The sequence below is a fragment of the Musca autumnalis genome, unplaced genomic scaffold, assembly GCF_047663935.1.
Source record: "Musca autumnalis isolate F117 unplaced genomic scaffold, ASM4766393v1 scaffold_5, whole genome shotgun sequence".
NCBI lineage: Eukaryota > Metazoa > Arthropoda > Insecta > Diptera > Muscidae > Musca > Musca autumnalis.
The window spans coordinates 198,794,191-198,814,398 of NW_027412088.1; positions in this window are offsets into that span (position 1 = coordinate 198,794,191).

The window sequence follows — 20,208 nt, forward strand, 5'->3', positions numbered from 1 at the left end:
AACATTTGTTGTTGTTTGTTTTAGCCGATCATCTGTGGACATGAGTGTGTGTGTGGGTATGTGCTATAAGTCTATATTTGTGTAACAGCTGTAAGCTATGAGTTTAGCGGTAGGAGGGGGGAAAGAAAAAAAAAGAAAAATAACCATATTACTGTTTCTTCAAACATGGCAGATTGTGGCAGACATGTGCGTGCGTGTTAGTGTGAAAATCTTAAACGACATTTGTGCTTAACGAGCTGCTAATGATGGCAATCATGAATTTTTTACGGACTCCCATCACCCAACACCACCATCATAATTCGCCAAGGTTTTGCTGTAATATTTTTTGTTGCTGCTGATTTTTTTTTTCTTTGGAACGAAAAAAAAAACTTGACACTTTTAACGAGAGTAATTTATTCATATTGTTAATGTGTAGCCAGGGAAGTGATGATTATGGCAGGTGATGGACGACTAATGGGATGCCCTAAATTGAGGATTGTTGTCAGAGTTTTAATTAGGAATCTGGAAAAAATATTCTTCATAGAACCAACAGATTTTCAGATTTATAATCCACAAAAAGTGCCTTTCTAAGATTGTCTCATGGAGACAATGACGTTTTTAGATCATAAATAACAAATAAATAAATAATAAATAAGAAATTAGATCTAAAAACTACATGGCGTATAAGTACTGACACAAAGTATACGGCAGTGTAGCAATTGATTGACGAATCTGCAATACACATTGATTCGCACGGTGCTCTTGAAGGAACTTTAAATGGAAGGGAAGTTTTTGCGGATTCTGAAACTACAATTCATGTTCATAGATGATAAAAATAAAAAAATCGCCGAAGCGTTTTTTAAATAAATATCGATTCAAGTTGACATTTTTAGGGTTTTTTAGGTTTCACTATGTTGCTTGGAAACCGCAAGTCGTATGGAAATGGGACCAAAGAAAATGTTGTAGCTACGAAAATTCTCTACAAGATTGACCTTTATGATAATTTCGAAGATTTTACGGTTATTGAGATATAGAAGTTCAAATTGGGACAATGCATTGACTGTATCGCTACCTTATAAAACAATGTTATACTTGGTGCGCCTTAACTAAATTTAAGTGAAAGCCGCTTACACCTGGGAAGTTTTTGCGGATTTTGAAAAAGCAATGTTCATATGTGAAAAATTCCAAAAACAAGAAAAAATCGCTGGTCAAAATACACATTTTTAGGTTTTCACGATTTTGCTTGGAAACCGCAAGTCCTATCGAAATGGGACTAAAGAAAATGTTGCAGCAGTGAAAATTCTGTACAAGATTGACCAGAATAATATTTTCGTAGGTTTTACCGTTTTTGAGATATAGGTCTTCAGGTCTTCAGGATTTTGCTTGAAACCCGCAGGTCTTATCGGAATGGGACTAAAGAAAATGTTGTAGCTGTGAAAGTTCCCTACGTAATTTTTTCCTAGGTTGTACCATTTTTGAGATATATAAGTTTATGTTGGGAAATTGCAGTCATGACATTGTTTTATAAGGAGGCGATACAGTCAATCCATTGTCCTAATTTGAACTTCTATATCTCAATGATGGTAAAAACTACGAAGATATCCTTAAAGTCAGTCTTGTAGCTACATAGCTACAACATTTTCTTTAGTCTCATTTCGATAGAACATGCCATTTCCAAGCAAAATCGTGAAAACCTAAAAAACCCATAAAATGTCAACTTGAATCGCGATTTATTTAAAAAGCGCTCCAGCGAGGTTCTTGGTTTTTTGATTTTTCTCATCCATGAACATCCGCCAAAATTTCACAGGTGTAACCACCTTCCATTTAAATTTGGTTCAAGAGCACCGTGTTCGTTATTCAATGACTACTCTGGCATATACTTTGTGTCAATGTAGTTGAAAATTTTGTTTATAACACAAAAATCACTTGATTTTCCTCAGTGGCAGATCATTGTTGTATCGTGCATATGTTTGATTATCTATACGAAATTATTTTCACGGCCTTTCCCTTAACAAGAAATCCGCGAATTTCGGAACACCTTGTCGTATAAGTGTTGACACAACGTATACGCCAATAGTGACTTTCACTATAAGACGAGGAGGAGGACATTTAGAAGCGGTTCCAATTTCATAAAAAGCCAAAAAGTTTTCCACAGAAGGTTTTCTCATAAAGTCTTCCGTCTTAGAAGGCCTAGTTATGTAAAAATGTTTCTCGAAGAAAGTAAAGGCCGTCTGGTAGAGATAATGTATAGCAAATAAATAATAATAAATAAATAAAAAATGGCGTATAAGTACTGACACCAAGTATTCGCCAGAGTAGTCATTGAATGAAGATTCCACCACTAAAATTTAATTTAAAATGGTTAGAAATTTTCTTTACAACACATAACAATTTTTATAGAGGCCTGAAGACATTAGAGATCAGTTGATTTCCCGCAGTGGCAGTTCATTGTTCTACTTTGCAGGTGTTTAATTTTGTAGACGAAATTAGCCTATCCCTTAACAAGAATTTGGCTCTCAGAACACCTTGCCGTATAAGTGTTGACACAACGTATACACCAATAAGTATTTTCACTATAAGTCGAGGAGGAGGATGCCATTTAGAAGCTGTTGCATTATCATAGAAAGCCAAAAAAATTTCCACAGAAGGTCTTCTCATAAAGTCTTCCGTCTTTGAAGGCCTAGTTATGTAAAAATATTTCTCGAGGAAGTAAGTAAAGGCCGTCTGGTAGAGATAATGTATAGCAAATAAATAATAATAAAATATAATTTAAAATGGTTGGAAATTTTCTTTACTACACATAACACTTTTTATAGAGGCCTGAAGACATTAGAGATCAGTTGATTTCCCTCAATGGCAGTTCATTGTTCTATTTTGCAAATGTTTAATTTTTTAAACGAAATTAGCCTTTCCCTTAACAAGAAATCCGTGAATTTGGCTCTCAGAACACCTTGCCGTATAAGTGTTGACACAACGTATATGCCAATAGTGATTTTCACTATAAGACGAGGAAGAGGAGGCCATTTTGAAGCTGTTGCATTTTCGTAGAAAGCCAAAAAGTTTTCCACAGAAGGTCTTCTCATAAAGTCTTCCGTCTTAGAAGGCCTAGTTATGTAAAAATGTTTCTCGAAGAAATTAAAAGGCCGTCTGGTAGAGATAATGTATAGCAAATAAATAATAAATAAATAAATATTAGCTCTCAAAACAACATGGCGTATAAGTACTGCCACCAAGTACACGCCAGAGTAGTCATTGTATGAAGATTCCACAAAAAAATATAATTTAAAATGGTTGGAAATTTTCTTTACTACACATAACACTTTTTATAGAGGCCTGAAGACATTAGAGATCAGTTGATTTCCCGCAGTGGCAGTTCATTCTTCTACTTTGCAGGTGTTTAATTTTGTAGACGAAATTAGCCTATCCCTTAACAAGAATTTGGCTCTCAGAACACCTTGCCGTATAAGTGTTGACACAACGTATACACCAATAAGTATTTTCACTATAAGTCGAGGAGGAGGCCATTTAGAATCTGTTGCATTTTCATAGAAAGTCGAAGTGTTCCACAGAAGGTCTTCTCATAAAGTCTTCCGTCTTAGAAGGCCTAGTTATGTAAAAATGTTTCTCGAAGAAAGTAAACGCCGTCTGGTAGAGATAATGTATAGCAAATAAATAATAATAAATAAATAAATAAATAAATAAATAATAAAATTAGCTCTCAAAACAACATGGCGTATAAGTATTGACACTAATTATACGCCAGAGTAGTCATTGAATGAAGATTCCACTACTAAAATATAATTTAAAATGGTTGGAAATTTGAAGATTCCACCGTTAAAATATAATTTAAAATGGTTGGAAATTTTCTTTACAACATATAACGTTTTTTATAGAGGCCTGAAGACATTAGAGATCAGTTGATTTCCCTCAGTGGCAGTTGATTGTTCTATTTTGCAGATGTTTAATTTTTTATACGAAAATCCGTGAATTTGGCTCTCAGAACTCCTTGCCGTATAAGTGTTGACACAACGTATACGCCAATAGCGATTTTCACTATAAGACGAGGAGGAGGCCATTTAGAATCTGTTGCATTTTCATAGAAAGTCGAAGTGTTCCACAGAAGTCCTTCTCATAAAGTCTTCCGTCTTAGAAGGTCTACTTATGTAAAAATGTTTCTCGAAGAAATTAAAAGGCCGTCTGGTAGAGATAATGTATAGCAAATAAATAATAAATAAATAAATATTAGCTCTCAAAACAACATGGCGTATAAGTACTGCCACCAAGTACACGCCAGAGTAGTCATTGTATGAAGATTCCACCAAAAAATATAATTTAAAATGGTTGGAAATTTTCTTTACTACACATAACACTTTTTATAGAGGCCTGAAGACATTAGAGATCAGTTGATTTCCCTCAATGGCAGTTCATTGTTCTATTTTGCAGATGTTTAATTTTTTATACGAAATTAGCCTTTCCCTTAACAAGAAATCCGTGAATTTGGCTCTCAGAACACCTTGTCGTATAAGTGTTGACACAACGTATACGCCAATAGTGATTTTCACTATAAGACGAGGAGGAGGCCATTTAGAAGCTGTTGCATTTTCATAGAAAGCCAAAAAGTTTTCCACAGAAGGTCTTCTCATAAAGTCTTCCGTCTTAGAAGGTTTTGTTATTTAAAACTAAAAGGAATTTCAATCGAAAAAAGTGTTCCACAGAAGGTTTTATCATGAAAGTCATCCTATAGAAGAACAGAGTGCCTATTCATATAAGACCAGAAGGTCTTCTAATAGATGAAAGCGAAAATGATTTTTTATAGAAAGTCGAAACGTGGTCTCATGGGGGACTATAAGCTCTTCTGAAAGAATGCCACAAAGTTTTCACATAGAATACTTGCCACAGAAGCTTGCTCACAAAAAAGCAGAATGTCCTCTAATAGAAATCTAGCAGGTATTATCATAACAAAATAACAAGCCTGCCAAAGAAGATTTTTCAGAAAATAGTTGAAAGTCTTCCCATAGGGGATTAGAAGGTCTTCTGAAATATGTTCACTTATGGGAAACCTAAAGATTTTATGATTAAAGGTGTTATATCTCACCATATAACACCGGAAAGTTCTCTAAGACAACATATAGTTTATCTAAATCATATTAGGGCTTCTCATAGAAAATCAGTAGCACTACTCAAGAAGCCCAATATGTTTTTTATGGGAGACCGGAAAGACTGTTTATAGAAGTTTTTCGATAAAAAAAATAAAAAGTCACATGATTCTATAAGTATTTGCAGAGTTTTCTCTTATAAAAGTCCGTACAGCAGATATGTTATGAAAAGAATATTATAACTTCTCATAAAAAATTAGAAAAATAATGTTTTCATAGCGGACCAGAAGGTTCGACAAAATATCAAAACGTTTTCTCTTATATAAACCAAACTTCATTGGATAGAAGAAGATCTTCTGAAGAAGACAAGGAGGCCTTCCAGTAAATGTTAAAAAAATCTTTTCATAGAATAGAATCCCATGATTTTCCATAGTATATTAGATTGATTTCCTTAAAGAATCAATAGTTTTTCCTATGAAATACTCCTAGGTATTTTCGTAGAGACCACAAGTTCTTCCGATCACAAGTTCTTCCGGGACTAGAAGGTTTTCAAATAGAAAGCCGAAAAAGTCTTCTCATAGAATAGAAGAAAGTTTTTTTTTTATGAAGACCAGAATGTGTTTAATTGAAGACCAGATTCATGACAGACTTTAAGGTTTTTCCATAGAAGCCAACTAGTCCTTCTCCAGTCTCCTCATTAAGGACTAGAAGTTTTTTTCACGGACGAAAATCAATTTTTAATTTAGAAAACCACTTCTCATGGAGGACCCGAAAGTTTTCTCATAGGAGGCATCAAAATCTTCAAATCGACCGGTAGGATTTTTCATTAAAGATCACAAGTTCTTTGGGGACATAAGTCTTGTCATGAAAGACCGGAATGACTTTTCCCAGAAGACATGTAAATATTTTCACAGAAAACAAGAAAGACTTCTGCCCATAGTAAACTACATAGTGTTTAGATAGATAGCCATAACACGTTGTTACAGGAGGCACAGGAGGTTCTCTCCCTGAAGTCTTTCCACATTTAACCAGTGAACCCTCTTCTAGAGGACCAGATGGTGTTTCTATAAAAAAAAACTTCTTATGAAAGATCAGAAGGTCTTCCCTAAGGAAACGCGTCTCATAGAAAAACAATATTTTGTCATAGAAGACCCGAAGACAATCAGAATTTATTGCGGCAAAGGACCAGAAGGGATTCACTTCTTAAGAAAACTTTCCACAGAAATCGAAAGAAAATCGTAAATTTGCAATCTCGCGATCTTGCCCTAGAAAGCCAGTAGATCGCATGGTGTAAGAAAATCCAGATAATGTTCTCATAGAAGACCCAAAATTCTCAAGAATACCATTGTAATCCAGAAGGTCTCCAATAAGGAATCCCGTAATATTCTCATAGGAAACAAGAAGGTATTCTCATAATATACCTGAAGATCTTTTCAAATAAATCTTTCGATAGAAGAGCTAAAGTTTTAATCATATGAATTCAGTGTGCCTTTTTATAAGGTATCTTCATAGGAATATTCCTCAAAGAAGCCTTTTCTTAGAATATCATAAAGTATTTTCATGTAAGGGCATAATGCGACCAGCAACAATGAATTAAGATGAGATTTAATGATAGAAATACTTCCATAGTACACCGTGTGCATAAGTGTTGTCAATATGCATACGTATTTTTGTACATATACGTATTGTATGATAATATCATGGAAGGTCAGTAGTTTTTTTTGGAAATGTTCCCATAGAAGACCAGAAATAAATAAAAATCTTCTCATAGATTACGAAAAGATCTAAAGATGTCCATAAAACATCAAAGTATGGCTCTTTAAACAAGGAATTAATAGAAGATTATAGCATAAGATATGCATTCATAGTGTACCCTTGCATATTAGTTTTGTCAAAACGTATACGTATGCTTGGTTTTGAAAGATTATAGAGGTACTTAGTACAAAGACCTCACAGAAATGACAAAAATTTTATCTTTTGGAAGAACTCTGTCGCGTATATGGCTATAATGTTTTCTGATAGAAGCCTTAGCAACAAGTTTGTCATATAAATCCACAAGGTATTCACATAGGAATCCCCTATGTCTTCTCATAGAAAAGCGAAAGAATTTTTCATTTAAGGCCAGTAGGACTTTTTGTAGAATACTTCCTATAGAAAACCAAAAACTGTGCACGTAGGCATTCAGTGTTCCCTCTAAAAGGTCTTGACATAAAAACACCAAACCATCTATTTACGTATTGCAAGAAAGTCTTCTCATAGATTAACAATAGGTCTTGCCTTAAGTTAGCATAAAACATTTTTCGTAAAGGCCAAAGTAGAGTTTTAACAGGGAAAAAAGGCGATTGCAGCACAATAAAATATTTTAATAGTAAGCCAAAACGTATATGCATTTTTCGGTTTTGAATAGTTATGATGGGAATTAATATAAAGATCTCCCTGATTAAGAAAATTATTTCCAAAATCCACGCCTCTAACAGTTCTTTAGAAAATTATTTTTAAAAATCCACGCCTTTAATAGTCCTTTAGAAAATTATTTCCAAAAATCCACGCCTCTAATAGTTCTTTAGAAAATTATTTTTAAAAATCCACGCCTCTATTAGTCTAAATCGACGTCTGTGATAGTCCTTCAAAATAATTTTTAAAAATGTACGCCTGCGATAGTCCCTCAGAAAATTACTTTTAAAAATCCACGTCTGTGATAGTCCTTCAAAAATAATTTTTAAAAATCCACGTCTGTGATATTCCTTCAAAAATAATTTTTAAAAATCCACGTCTGTGGTAGTCCTTCAAAAATAATTTTTAAAAATTTACGCCTGTAATAATCCTTCACAAATTATTTTTAAAAATCCACGCCTGTGATAGTTCTTTAGAAAATTATTTTTAAAAATCCATTCCTCTGATATTCCTTTAGAAAATTGTTTTTAAAAATCCATGCCTGTGATAGTCCTTTAGAAAACTGTTTTCAAAAATCCACGCCTGTTATAGTCCTATAGAAAATTATTTTTAAAAATCCCCGCCTGTGATAGTCCGTTAGAATTTTTTTTTAAAAATCCATGCCTGTGATAGTCCTTTAGAAAACTGTTTTCAAAAATCCACGCCTGTTATAGTCCTATAGAAAATTATTTTTAAAAATCCCCGCCTGTGATAGTTCGTTAGAAATTTATTTTTAAAAAAATCCATGCCTGCAATAGTCCTGGTGAAAATTATTTTTAAAAATCCAGAGAAATCCTAGACAAAATTAGTTTTAAAAATTCACGACTGTAATAGTCATTTAGAAAATTGTTTCATAGCCTGTTTTATAAAAATCTAAAAGCATTTCCTTCATAGGTCCTAAAAAAACACATTACTTATATGTATGCAGCAATGCGTATAAGTATTGACAACACTCATACGCACGAATGTACTATGAAAATATTTCACCTGCAATAATCTCTTATTTAATCCAAATTACAGGCCCTATTTCGGAAATAAATTATAAGGAAATAACTAATAACATTCTAACAGAAGACTTTCTTGTATTATGTAGATCTTCTATGGAGAGATTTCTTTGAGGAGACCTTCTGAAAGATACCTTGAATTCATATTCGTATACTTCTGGACTTCTTTCGAAATATTTATATATGGTAAGATCTTCTGGTTTTATGTGGAATTACCAACCGGTTTTCTATGAGAAGATCTAAGAAAAGACCTTACGGCTTCCTAAGAGCTCTTTTACGGATGTTCTATGAAAACATTATCTGGATTTCTTTAGACCTTCTGGTTTTCTGTAAAACTAAATTCTGATTTACCTGGTCCTCCAGAAGGTCCTTTTTGGATATATATGTATCTAAAGCAGAATTCGGCACCTCTTTACTCGCGAGCAAGCAAAGAGAGCTTCTCTATCCACTCACTAATTGAAAAACCATGCACTAACAACAGTGTTTGCTCAAATTGTTGTTGTGTGCCGATTTCTGATCTAAAGACCATAGAAAGAAGTATTTTGGTTTTCTGTGAAAATACTTCCTTGTCTTCAGTGGCCTTCAGTTTTTCTCTTTTATGAAAACTCCTGCCGGTCTTTATGAGTAGACCTTCTGCTCTCTCGCTATAAACAGACCTTTTTAATATCTATTGGAACAACTTCCAGAATCTTATCTTAGATTTTCTTGCTTTATGCACATGTGAAGAATTGTTTGCTTTTTATTCTGGTCTTCGATTGTTAGAAGGCGGTTTTCACATTCTGGCCCAAGATCTTAATGCCTCCTATGAGTAAACAATAAGCAGATTGTTTTAATTTCTATGATAAGAACTTCTGGATTTATATTGGAACAGATTCCAGAATCTGCTTTTTATTCTGGATTAGAAGCTTCTTTGCCTCCATAAGAAGGCATTTTTGACATTCTGGTCCTCCATAAAGAAGATCTTAAACTTTCGTGTCTTTTATGAATAGCGCTTTTCTAAATGAAAAACTTCTGGTTATCCATACCAAACCTTTAGCCTTCAATGAGGAGAATCAATTACCTTTCCTTAGAGGGATTAAGAAGCTTCTATGGAAAGACCATCAGGTTTTCTATGAGGAGCCGTTTGGGTCTCCCAGTAAAGACCAACTGGTCTCCTTTGAGAAAACCTTATTCTATTCTATGAGAAAACCTTTTCAACATTCTATTAGAAGACCTTCCAGTCCAGTCCAGTGATGAGAAGAATTTATGATCGTCTAAGAAAAATCAGATTTAAAATTTTAACGAAAGAGCATTTTATACTATTCTGAACACAAAAATGTCTTTTTGTTTAAATGAGAGTTTTAAATTTAATAGGTCTCAGTAAAGTAATTTCGAACTAGTTCATTATGAAGTGGTACTTCCACTACATCCTTCCGGAACAGTTCACAGAGAGTCATGACGTGATTAAGATGCCGTACCATCTCCTTGTATGAATCATGGACGGAAGCACATGCACTCAAAATTAATTTAATTTGTGGTATCTAACATTTTGCTGCTATATTTACATAGTACGCCCATACGTATAAGTGTTGTCAAAACGTATACGCCACATGTAGAGTTGGATAATCTACTTCCTAGTTCCTTGAAATAAAACGTGTGATATTAAGTATACGCAGTTTGTTCAAAGAAAAATGTGGGCCATTGGAACTGCGAAGTGAACTAGATAGTTCCATATGGTTCCTTTGGCACAACTCTAGCCACATGACTATTCGTTCATGTTCGTTTTTAAGGAACTGTAACAAGGTGTTTCATAGAAACCTTGTGTGCCATAAAAGTAGAAAAAGGCCTTCTTGAATATCAGGTCCTACAAGAGTTATAAAGGGAATTAGTATAAAGACCTCATAGAATAACAGAAAGTTTTCGGCTATGAAGATCAGAAAGTCTTCTCAAAGAAGTTTTCCAATATAGTTCCAGAAATTCTTCTTTCCATGTGACATCTCGCATGAACCATAATATATAGTCATAGAAGGCATGTAGGTCTTCAAATACAAGCCATCTCATTAAGAGCCCGAAGTTCTATCCTTAGGAATTCAGTGTGCCTTCCAAATGTTATTTTCGTGGAAGACCAGCAGATGCAAAATACCAAAAAGTTTTCACAAAAATTACGTGAAGGGTTTCTCTTAGAATTTAACAGGTAGTTTTACAAAAGAGCTTCAGTAACAAGAATATGATAGGAAATTGAAAAATAAGGAATTATTTCATAGAACACCGATGCGTATAAGTGCTGTCACAACGTATTCGACACCTGTAGTGCTATTCTAACTAGTTTTTGAAATTATCAAAAAAATCGGTAAAATTAAAATTCTTATAATTTTTGTAAATAACGTTATTAATCAGTAAGTTAGCTACCAATAAAAAGTAGTAGAAAAGTTCCTTCGATAGCAACAGTGTTGTCTACATTTATTTGAACTTTTCATTCATTATTTTGCGATTTAAAGTTACCGATTTTTGTCGGTAACTCAAAAAATAACTTAGACAATCGTACTACTGCATATTCGTTGTTTAACAAAAAATATGGGGCGGATAAATTGGAAGCACTTCTCATAAACGATAAGAACGGCTTTTATTTGAACATTTGTTGCCTTTTAAAAATCTTACAAGTTCCTTGTTATTAAAGTTAGAAAGGTTTATTGAAAAACTTATAGTATTCAGATATAAACCACTTATATTCATATTGCAGAGCTGAATCTATGTAGGTACTTTTCTCATATGATACATCAAAATACTCACAACTTAATTACCGATGCCTGCAAATAGTTTATTACGGGTAATATAAGATCATTTTATATTTCTGGAAGGACGAAAGTAAGGAAAGTTTTTCCACACGGAACGCAAATAACTCTAAACGAGAAAATTAATAAAATCATTAAAAAAATGATCTTCGCCCTAACAGGCAAAATTTCAAAAAATAAATCTTTATATTTACTTTGTCATTGACAATTCATCAAAACGAAACTTTGAAACTAATAAACTCACAAAACTTCTAAATGTTTTCCCACAGACATATTATTGTTGATTCTCCTATGTTTCGTCCAAACATCTGACTCAATACATTTATCCTTATGTAGGGTACCGCAGACCTTGTGAGTTTGTTTTCTTTCGCATAGCTGTTTTTGTCATCACTTTCTACTTTTGGGAAATTGTTACACGTTTTCTTTTTTTATAGAAAAATTAATTAGGCATAAATTTATAGTCTTTAACTTGGGCAACAATTTTAAAAGGGAATCACGGAAAGCGTAAAGGCAATGAATATAACGGCATGTCTGTAAATGACAATCAAATAAAGCTGTAATGTTTATATAAGCAACGCAGGCAAACAATATTTTCCAGTAATTTAAAGCGACGCAGCAACAAATACAAAAGAATTCCACCAAACTCAAACAACTTCCCCAACCCCTTCTCCGCAAACATTTTGCTTTTAGCCTTGAATAATATTTTAGGTCTAATGATGTAAGACAAATAAAGAAAATGTTTCACAAGAAGGCAAACATGTAAAACTTTCTTGTGTTACTGGTTTTGACAATGTCATGAATGACATTTTGGGATGTTGGTAATGAATTCATTCGTTTCCTTCATTTGTAATTCATATGAAAACTGTGTTACCCCTCCCGTCCCCTGTCCGATACATCTTAAAGATTTCTTTGTATGTCATCTCGTGTCGGCTTGTCTCGATGATATGTGGAGGCAAAATAAATATTTGTATTTGCAAATCCATCTACATTTCCATTCTCCAATTGACTGTCATTGAAGAAAGATCTAAGGAAAATGATATTCAATTGAGTCGTAGTGCATGCTTCAATATTTTCCCGCAACCTATTTTCTGTTGTCGTTCGGTGTGTTTGCCTAAGAAAATTATGCCCAATTTTGTTTAATTTATTTATATTTGAATTGTCATTTGCCTTGCCATGGTAAATTAACTGTCGGCATATTATTTGTTTTAATGGAAGTCGCAAAGAAATGGGAGAAATTCAAATTCAAAGAAATTGTATAATGATGGCGTATACGTTGTGACAGTAGTTATACGCACAAGTGGACAAAATATCGACAGGGAAGACCGAAAGATCTTAAATAGAATACAAGAAAGGCTTCTCAGAGTCGTCAGAGTCTTTAAACCAATATACAGTCGAACTTCTCGATAACGTAGCGATTGGGGACGAAATACTACATTATAGAAAATTCGTTATAGAGAGATTATTTTGTGTGAAAATTTCCACTGGTGGCTCAAAAACAACTTCGTTATAGAGAAGTATTCGTTATAAGGAAGTTCTTCGTAGAATGTGCAAAAACATCACGAAGCGACTCTCAATTGATCCAGTCTACCTGTATTTTTTCTAAATTGTTACCAAAATTTAAATTAACTATTGTTTTAACATCCCTTATAGCTTACTTAACCCATTGACCCCCTTTTCCAAAACGAGAATTCCCAAATAATACCACAAAAATAATTTCCCATAAAATTTCAAAAATATTTTCTCACTTTCCTCCAAAACAATGTAAGTCTCTTCCCAATTATGTTCCATCCGTGCTCCATCCTTTTGTAAATCTATTCATAACTAAATAACTCCAGTGGTAAATATTTGTTAAGAATGTTGTCGGTGTTGTTGTTACTTTGGTAGTTATTTTTATTATTTTGAACTATGTTTTGGGGATTTCCCCACCACAATTTGAGTTATGTGCTGCTGTGTTCTGTTGGTCTTTTAACACAATTCATAGCAAATTTAGCTTGTCGTCTTGTTGTTGTTTTTGCTGTTATTGTTTTCCTTCTTGTTTCTTACTTTGTTTGTTATTTTACTTTTCATTATTTGCTCTTGGTTCGTTGGCTTCCATGGCTGGGTATTTGTGTTACTCATAGTTTTGTGTCGAAAAATCTCCTGAGATTTGTGTTGTACTTTCTCTTTTGGTTAGTTTATACCTTGGTTAGAGCTTTTTTGTTTTTTATTTTTTTAGTTTTGGTTTTCATTTCAGGAGGTTCTAAGTGCAAATACCGGTTCAGTGTGTTTTTGTATTTTAATTAAACAACAGAAACTTGGGATGGCAAATTCACTCGAAGAAATAATAATCTTCAATAAAAAACCTTCTAAAAACTAACTTCAAAATCGTTTTTTTCTTCTATAGATCCTATCTGAAATAAACGGTGCTTTTATAGACACTTTCTGGAATAAAGGGTGCTTGTATAGACCCATTCTAAAATAAAGGGTGCTTCTATAAACCCTTTCTGGAATAAAGAGTGCTTCTATAGATTCTTTTTGGAATAACGGGTGCTTCTATAGACCCTTTCTGGAATAAAGGCTGCTTCTATAGACCCTTTCTGAAATAAAGGACGCTTCTTTAGACCGTTTCTGAAATAAAGGGTGCTTCTATAAACCCTTTTTGAAATAAAGGGTGCTCCTATAGACCCTTTTTGAAATAAAGGGTGCTCCTATAGACCCTTTCTGATATAAAGGGTGCTCCTATAGACCCTTCTTGATCTAAAGGGTGCTCCTATAGACCCTTCTTGATCTAAAGGGTGCTCCTATAGAACCTTTCTGATATAAGGGGTGCTCCTATAACCCCTTTCTGATATAAAGGGTGCTCCTATAACCCCTTTCTGATATAAAGGGTGCTTCTATAGACCCTTTCTGAAATAAAGGGTGTTTCTATAGACCATTTCTGGAATAAAGGGTGCTTCTATAGACCCTTTCTGAAATAAAGGGTGCTTCTATAGACCCTTTCTGAAATAAAGGGTGCTTCTATAGACCATTTCTGGAATAAAGGGTGCTTCTATAGACCATTTCTGGAATAAAGGGTGCTTCTATAGACCCTTTCTGTGGTAAACGGTGCTTATATAGACCCTTTCTGTGATAAAGGGTGCTTCTATAGACCCTTTCTGTGATAAAGGGTGCTTCTATAGACCCTTTTTGTGATAAAGGGTGCTTCTATAGACCCTTTCTGTGATAAAGGGTGCTTCTATAAACCCTTTCTGTGATAAAGGGTGCTTCTATAGACCCTTTCTGTGATAAAGGGCGCTTCTATAGACCCTTTCTGTGATAAAGGGTGCTTCTATAGACCCTTTCTGTGATAAAGGGTGCTTCTATAGACCCTTTCTGTGATAAAGGGTGCTTCTATAGACCCTTTCTGTGATAAAGGGTGCTTCTATAGACCCTTTCTGTGATAAAGGGTGCTTCTATAGACCCTTTCTGTGATAAAGGGTGCTTCTATAGACCCTTTCTGTGATAAAGCGTGCTTCTATAGACCCTTTCTGTGATAAAGGGTGCTTCTATAGACCCTTTCTGTGATAAAGGGTACTTCTATAGACCCTTTCTGTGATAAAGGGTGCTTCTATAGACCATTTCTGTGATAAAGGGTGCTTCTATAGACCCTTTCTGTGATAAAGGGTGCTTCTATAGACCCTTTCTGGAATAAAGGTTGCTTCTATAGACACTTTCTGGAATAAAAGGGTGCTTCTATAGACCCTTTCTAGAATAAAGGGTGCTTCTATAGACCCTTTCTGGAATAAAGGTTGCTTCTATAGACCCTTTCTGGAATAAAGGTTGCTTCTATAGACCTTTTTCTGGAATAAAGGGTGCTTCTATAGACCCTTTCTGGAATAAAGGGTGCTTCTATAGACCCTTTCTGGAATAAAGGGTGCTTCTATAGACCCTTTCTGGAATAAAGGGTGCTTCTATAGACCCTTTCTGGAATAAAGGGTGCTTCTATAGACGCTTTCTGGAATAAAGGGTGCTTCTATAGACCCTTTCTGGAATAAAGGGTGCTTCTATAGACGATTTCTGGAATAAAGGGTGCTTCTATAGACCCTTTCTGGAATAAAGGGTACTTCTATAGACGCTTTCTGAAATAAAGGGTGCTTCTATAGACCCTTTCTGTGATAAAGGGTGCTTCTATAGACCCTTTCTGTGATAAAGGGTGCTTCTATAGACCCTTTCTGTGATAAAGGGTGCTTCTATAGACCCTTTCTGTGATAAAGGGTGCTTCTATAGACCCTTTCTGTGATAAAGGGTGCTTCTATAGACCCTTTCTGTGATAAAGGGTGCTTCTATAGACCCTTTCTGTGATAAAGGGTGCTTCTATAGACCCTTTCTGGAATAAAGGTTGCTTCTATAGACACTTTCTGGAATAAAAGGGTGCTTCTATAGACCCTTTCTAGAATAAAGGGTGCTTCTATAGACCCTTTCTGGAATAAAGGTTGCTTCTATAGACCCTTTCTGGAATAAAGGTTGCTTCTATAGACCTTTTTCTGGAATAAAGGGTGCTTCTATAGACCCTTTCTGGAATAAAGGGTGCTTCTATAGACCCTTTCTGGAATAAAGGGTGCTTCTATAGACCCTTTCTGGAATAAAGGGTGCTTCTATAGACCCTTTCTGGAATAAAGGGTGCTTCTATAGACCCTTTCTGAAATAAAGGGTGCTTCTATAGACCCTTTCTGGAATAAAGGGTGTTTCTATAGACCCTTTCTCGAATAAAGGGTGCTTCTACAGACCCTTTCTCGAATAAAGGGTACTTCTATAGACCCTTTCTCGAATAAAGGGTGCTTCTATAGACCCTTTCTCGTATAAAGGGTACTTCTATAGACCCTTTCTCGAATAAAGGGTACTTCTATAGACCCTTTCTCGAATAAAGGGTACTTCTATAGACCCTTTCTGGAATAAAGGGTGTCTCTATAGACCCTTTCTCTAATAAAGAGTGCTTCTATAGACCCTTTTACGAATAAAGGGTGCTTCTATAGACCCTTTCTCGAATAAAGGGTGCTTCCATAGACCCATTCTAGAAAATAAAGGGTGCTTCTATAGACCCATTCAGGAATAAAGGGTGCTTCTATAGACCCTTTCTGGAGTAGAGGGTGCTTCTATAGACCCTTTCTGAAATAAAGGATGCTTCTATAGACTCTTTCTGAAAAAATCAGTGCTTCTATAGACCCTTTCTGAAATAATCAGTGCTTCTATAGACCCTTTCTGAAATAATGTGTGATTCTGTAGACCTTTCTAAAAGAAAGAATTCTTCTATAAACCCTTTCTGGAATAAAGGTTGCTCCTATAACCCCTTTCTGATATAAAGGGTGCTCCTATAGACCCTTTCTGATATAAATGGTGCTCATATAGACCCTTTCTGATATAAAGCGTGCTTCTATAGTGCCTTTCTGATATAAAGGGTGCTCCTATAGACCGTTTCTGGTATAAAGGGTGCTCCTGTAAATTCTTTCAGATATAAAGGGTGTTTCCTACAGACCCTTTTTGATATATAGAATGTTCCTATAAACCCTTTCAGATATAAAGGGCGCTCCTATAACCCCTTTCTAATATAAAGGTTGCTCCTATAGACCCTTTCTGATATAAAGGGTGTTTCCTACAGACCCTTTTTGATATATAGGATGTTCCTATAAACCCTTTCAGATATAAAGGGCGCTCCTATAACCCTTTCTGATATAAAGAGTGCTTCTATAGACCTTCTCTAATATAAAGGGTGCTCCTATAGACCATTTATGATATAAAGGGTGCTCCAGTAGACCTTATTCTATGAGAAAACTTCTATGTCTTCTATGGGGAAACCTCCAGGTCGTCTATGAGAAGACCTGGAGGTCTTCTATGAGACGACCCCAGGTTTTCTATGAGAACACCTCCAGGTCTCCTATGTGAATAAATCCAAGTCGTCTATTAGAACACCTGCAGATCTTCTATGTGAAGACGTAAAGGTATTCTATGAAAACACCTCCAGGTCTTCTATAAGAAGACCTCCAGATATTTTATGACAAGACCTTCAAATCTTCCATGGGAAGACCTGCAGAATTTCTATCGGAGAGCCTCAAGTACTTCTACTAAAAGAGTTTCGGGACTTCTAAAGGAAGGTCTCCAGGACTTCTATTAGAAGAGCTCTCGGCCTTCTTTGAAAAAGCCTCCGGGTTCTATGAGAAGACCCAGGTCTCTTATGAAAAGAATTGCGGATCTTTTATGAGGAGACCTCCACGTCTTCTATAGGAAGTCCTCTACCTCTTCTATAGGAAGAGCTCCAGCTGTTCTATAGGAAGACCTCTAGGTTTTCTATGACAAGACGACCGGAACTATGTGTAGACCTTAAGATTCTCTAACAGAAGACATCCAGCTCTTCTGTATAAAGAGACCTCCTTTTCTTCTATAAGATGACCGTTAGGTCTTCTTCTGCTACAACAGAGCCTCTTTGTTTATGATTTCAACGAAAGGAACTAAAGCACTTTTATGAGGTGTTCTATGTAGAGAATTCCAGGTATTCTATACAAAACGTCCTGGTCGTTTATGAGAAGACCTCCATGCATTCCATAAGTCCTCTATGAGACAACCTGAAGGCATTCTGTAAGAAGACATATAGGGCTTCTACGGGAAAACTTCAAGGTATTCTGTGAAAGACCTCTTGTATGTGAAGACCTTTAAGTCTTTTTGGCTAAGATATTTAGGTCTTGTATGCGCAGACCTATTCTGTGAATAGACCCCATGGTCTGCTATAAGAAGACGTACAGGTAACCCAAAAGAAGACTTCAAGAGCTTTAAGAGAAGTCCTAAAGGTCTTCTTTAAGTAGACTTCTGTGTCTTTTGTGAGAAGAAGTCAAGGTCTTTTGTGTAAAGAACTCCAATTTTTTGTGAGAAGACCTTCCGATATTCCATGAGAAGATCTCCAGGTCTGAAAGAAAACCTCCTGGTATTCTATAAGAACACCTCCATATTGGCTTAAAAAGACCTCGTCTTATATTAAAAGTCTTCCAGGTTTTATATTAAATGACTTCTAGGACTTCTATCAGAAGACTTCGCGCACTTCTATGAGAATACCTTCTACCTCCAGGAGAAGAACTCCAGGTCTTCTATAAACGAGATCTCTTTTGTGTTACTATTCTTCGAGGTCTTGTATAGAGGGCCTTCTGTTCTTCTATAAGAAGATATCCAGATATTCTAATATAACAAGACCTCTAGGTTTTCAATATGAGAAGACCTCCAGGACAACAATATAAGGCGACACCTAGTTCTTTTTTAGGAAGATCTACAGGCCTATTATTGCAAGATCTCAATTTCTTCGATTGGAAGAATGCCAGGTCTTCTATAGGAATAGATCAGATTCTTCAATAGAGAAACCTATAGGTATTCTACAGGTAGAACGCGAAGCCTCCAACAGAAATCCTACAGGTCTTCTGTAAATAGACCCCCAGAACATGTATAGGAAGACCATCAAGTCTTCCATAGAAAGGCCTCTAGGTCTTCTATGGGAAGACCTCTATAGCTTCTTGTACGATAAGAAGACCTTCAGGTCTTCCGAAAAAAACTTCATGTCTTCTGAAAGATTCATAGTTTTTTTTTGCGAGTGTCTGCCTTGAGGAAAAAGTTCAACCTTTAAAACCCGGAACAACTTGAATTTTGTTTAGTAGTTAAACGTGAAAAAATAAACAACAACCACAACAACAATAAGAAAAAAAGTCAGCCAGTTAGTGAGTGCATTAAGAAGTGAGCGAGGTATGAATGTACCTACAATTATTCCCCACACAACTAACGCACACAACGCGCTGTCTCCATGCTTCCCTTCTCACTCTTTGTTTTTTCCCGCTGCCTTCATTTACCTATAAAAGGAAGTGTGTTTTGTTTCCTACAACAACTTGTTCTTGTTGTTGTTATGTTCACAACGAATATTTTACTTTCGCCTGGGGACTTTTTGCTTATTGTTGTAGCTGGATGTCCTTGTTGATGTTGCTGCCATTGCAAGAGAACCAGCTAGCTACTCTTGTTCGGATACTGATGCTCCTGTTCCTCCTGCTATTGTTGGTTGTTGTATGTAAATCCTGTTACTTTGGCCCTCATGGGCCGTCGTTGATGTTATCGACGTTGTTACCGTCGCTAATGTTTCCTGTGTGTTGTGCGTTGCTGATGTTATTGTTGTATTTGTTGTTAACAAAGTTAACAACAATGCTAACAAGCAATACCAACAACAAGAACAAAGGCAGGAATATGCTACGCTCATTTTTATAAAAGTTGAATTGAAAAATACAAAACTGAAAATAAAGAAGTAACAACAACAACAAAATTGTGTAATTTTATTCAAAACACAGGAAATGCAGTAAGCGAAAAAACAACAACAAGAACAAATTTAAAATTTGAATAAATTTAATGGTTTCCATCAGGTATTGTTTAAGAGGAGTTGGCGTTTTTTAGGAAGGCGAATTGCACTTTCTTTCATAAAAGGTCTATGACAGCACCCTTTCTTTTAGAACGGTATATGGAAGCACCCTCTCTTTTAGAAAGGGTCTAAAGAAGCACTTTTTCTTCAGAAGGGGTTTATAGAAGCTCTCTTTCTTTCAGAAATGGTTTATGAAAACATCCTTTCTTTCAGAAAGGGTCTATGGAACCATCCTTTCTTCAGAAAGGGTCTATGGAAGATCCCCTTCTTTAGAAAGGGTCTACGAAAGCACCCTTTCAGATGATCCAGAAAGGGTATATGGAAGCGTCCTTCAAAAACGGTCTATGGAAGAACACTTTCTTTTAGAGAGGGTCTAAAGAAGCACACTTTTTCTTTCAGAAAAGGTCTAAAGAAGCACACTTTTTCTTTCAGAAAAGGTCTATAGAAGCACCCTTTCTTTCAGAAAAGGTCTATAGAAGCACCCTTTCTTTCAGAAAAGGTCTATAGAAGCACCCTTTCTTTCAGAAAAGGTC